At 38.8% G+C, this 3,807-nt stretch overlaps 1 long non-coding RNA gene across 1 annotated transcript; it reads left to right on the top strand.

Annotated features, from left to right (window-relative positions):
- The first annotated feature begins 601 nt into the window (after nt 1-601).
- On the top strand, nt 602-3,129 carry LOC125528470. Its single transcript, XR_007292397.1, has 2 exons — nt 602-1,057; nt 2,650-3,129. It is a non-coding gene; the product is annotated as an uncharacterized LOC125528470 (long non-coding RNA).
- Nucleotides 3,130-3,807: the final 678 nt, after the last annotated feature.

Below are 3,807 nucleotides of genomic sequence, written 5' to 3'. Positions count from 1 at the left end.
ATATTATCTACCACCAGTGGTAGTTATCACCACTTGAGTTTTGTATGTTGTATGTAGTATCTATCAAATCGGAGAGTATGTATGCGTACTATGTAGTATATAAGAATGTTTAGGTACTATATATACTACTTTTTTGGTAGTATGTATCATATTTTGAGTATGCTCCTTTTTACGTATAAATATGTACGTATTTCACAAATATAATAAAAATCATGGGTCAACTTGCAATTTTTTCATGTAACTCACTTTGGAGTATCTTATACATATTATATGAACATACTTAAAATGTTAAAGTAGAATATATAGGGTTCACCGTCACAATATGCTTTCTTCTTATGTCATAATACGTTTTTACGATTTGTATATAGACAATAGACAAAATAGTAATATAAACGAGGTGGTATTAATTTGGGATCACAAAAAATAGCCGGCGGCCTGCGCGCTAGCCGATCTGGGCCTGCTACTCTTTATATATGTTTCTGGCTTACGTACCCACTAAAACTTCGTTAAAATTCCTTAAAATGCTCCTTCGTTCACGGGCTGTTGCACTTGGGCCGTTACTATCTAATGGGCTTGGGCAAAACCCGTCTGGACACACGAGCGAGCAGTTGGCCCAAAAAAATACACAAGCACACCTCTACTCGACGGCACCGGCGGCGCCGCCGCCGCCACGCGCGGCTGGTCTTCCTCACCGACTTGCCGCCGCCCTGTTGCTCTTCCCCTCCCCGTCCGCCCCCAATCTTCTCCGGCGCCACCACAGCCTCCTCTACCTCCAACCTCCTGCTGCCGTCTATCTCCAATTTGCATCGAAGTCGGTGTCCGTGTTCGTGCGGGACAACTTCTCCAAGACGGAGTGCCCAGCCCGAACTCCACAGGGATTTGGATGCCATAAGACCGAGCCCTTGACGGAAATCCCCAGTAAATCACCTCGCATCACAACTTTCGAAGAACCGTCCAAAATCGCGCCGAATTAGCCGGAAGAACCTCCGCCGTCCGAGCCTGCTACACCTGACCTGAGGCGGAACAACATCCGCTGTCCGAACGTGCTACACCTGAGGTATGTGCCAGCTTTTCCCAAATTATTCTGTAAAATTTTCATCTACAGTCATAAAAAGTACAGTTCTCCTTGGTCTGGTATGAACCATTCATAATTGGGTAGATAGTTTTCAGTGATTGTAAATATTTGAGATGCTACACTTCTGTTTGATTCTCTGTTTTCTCTCTTTTTGATTCAACTCCATGAACAGGTAAGTTCACGAAGAAGTCCTGTTTGCTCCCTGTTTGATTCGAGCCTGAAAGATTCATATTTTGGTAGAAATATTTGTGATGCTCCTTTTGTTGAATCACAATATCCATCTCAAGAATGACAAAAGAGGAAGACATGCTCTTTACAAAGATAAACTAGATCAAAAGAATTGAAATAGGCAAGAAACTTTCATTGCATGTTAAGAATATGGTCCTGTACTGAACCTTTTTACTGTAAATTCGTATTTGTTCTGCTTGAAAAAGCTAGGTCTGATCTTTTGGTAATGTCATAGATTCTTTGCTGAACTCCCTTGGTGTTGGTTGTTCTTGAACTTGAGAAACTTGCGGTCTATAATTGACATCATTCAGTTCCTTGATGAAAACAAAGTTGCATGTCCATTTAGTCTAAAAGTCATATTATGTCTTGAAGCAGTGGAGCGATGCACAAAAAGGTGTGCCGTCCGGTGAGCGGCCCTCCACTATTTTTTCATAGAAGTTCACTTAGTTATGTAGCAGCACAGATGTTGCCTACTGAAAATAGGAGCAATCATGTTATTTAAAAAAAGTGAGGCGAGTCACTGGCCTTTGCATCACAATGATGCACACAGAGCCTAGATTTATATCAACAAAATAATAGGAGAAATTTTGTTGTTTGCATAGAGCCCAGATTTATTACCAAAGTGCACATGGTGGTTTCAATAATTCTAAGAGCATACATCTTATCGATCTGAGATCCATTTTTTCCAATTATATCAAGAGCATACATCCCATTGATCAGAAATTAATCCATCTCTTCTGTATTTGCCTTGTTCTATAAATGTCTAACTAGGATATGATTATTGTTAGTTGACGACACAAGAGAGAGGAAGATAAACCAATTTAGTTACCACAATAAGTTTGTGCCTACAAAGTGTTACTCATATTCCACTTTTAGATGAGTTAACCACAACAAGCATGTTCAGGAGAAACCGTTGAGTGCTTCATGCCACGAGCATATCATGATGAGATCTGTGTTTTTTTCACTCAAAATTAACTACCTAATGGTCTGATTAGTTTCTCTATGTGACAATTTCTTGAATAATAGTATACAAGTGCAATTTCCTGTCAAGGCATATGTTCTTCTGTACTTATATAGTGACTTTACAATAGGTTGAATAGTTTTGTTTTCAATATTTCCTTCCGATTTGTGCATCTGCAATTAGAAGAAAAAGGTATGTCGTTTGCGTATGTATTCTCGAGTTTCTACACCTGTTTATTCTCACCTAGGTGTTCTACACAAAGAAAAGAGCATGATAAACACCAGCTGTGGGCAATCCTGCAATTTGTCCTGACTATTTGGATTCTACAATGGTAAACCTGGATAGCTTTAATTTTGCTGATGGGATGTTTGCCCTGAATTTATAGTCGTACCATTACGCGATCCATTGATGAGAGGAAGAAAAGGTTGATGATAGTAACCTCGACAAAGAAGGTCACCAAAGTTAGAAGTTGTGCACAATAACAGATGGGATCTGAGTTATGATAAGCTAAGAGTGAACCCGGAGACATGGATGAGTGAGACAAGTGGAAGGGGTGTGTGTATGGTGCATACATGTCAGCGATGATAGTCACAACTTGAGGGGTTTTGCTCACTTGCTCGGTCGCAAGTGCATCATCGCTTAGCTATGGAATTGAGATTGCTAGACTTCAGTCTGTAAATGAACAAAAAGCTAGGACTGATCTTTTAGTCAGTTTTGTGTCAATGAGTAAATCAGTGCTCGAGATTAGTTTTGCATCATATATAATACCAAATATATTTATGTGTCAGCCGTGTGCTGCCTATGGTGGTGGCAACAACCTATTCTGTTTGTTCCCTGTTTGATACAATACAATGTTGATTTTATCTTTGCACAATCTGAAATATTCGATGAACAATCCAACGGTTGGAGGCTTACTTTTATTTTTGTTGAGGGGTAAGAAGATTTAATTAAATCGTTCGCACGAACTGAACATGATAATGAATACGCAATGCATATCCTCCGATAAGCTTCAGGAGCAACACATATGAGATGTGCTGCTTCAAAGCAAAGAAGGCCTGCTATTTATCTCTCGTCCCTTCTTCCAGTATACTTGCTATGCAGCAGCAGAGTTGAGCAATATCAGAAGCATGGGAAAGTTGCGAGATGCTTTTCTTCAAGGTTGTGTTCACTTTCACTGAACTGCAACCAACTACTCTAAGAAAGTAATACATGAGAAAATAATTCTTCTCAAGAAAAACATCTTCTGTCTATGTCAAGTGCTTTGTTTGGGCCGAACCAAAATAGTTAAAGACATTAATAAACTCTTCCCAACCAAACAACCAACTATCTGTAAAACTTCCCCCCAAAAAAACGCACTAAAAAACTATGCTGTAAAAAACCTTAACACAATAAATATAGCTTAAAAATGTTCAAAGTTTTATACATACTTACACTATTTTTGTTTCAAAAAAATATGTTCACACTTAAAAAACTTTAAAATTTCCCAAAAAATCTTAAATTTTTACTAAAAAATAACCATTTAGAAATGCACACTTAAAAATTC

The sequence above is a fragment of the Triticum urartu genome, unplaced genomic scaffold, assembly GCF_003073215.2.
Source record: "Triticum urartu cultivar G1812 unplaced genomic scaffold, Tu2.1 TuUngrouped_contig_4896, whole genome shotgun sequence".
Classification (NCBI taxonomy): Eukaryota; Viridiplantae; Streptophyta; class Magnoliopsida; order Poales; family Poaceae; genus Triticum; species Triticum urartu.
Note: the sequence above shows the minus strand (reverse complement) of the source record. Positions and strands in the feature narration are given on the sequence as shown.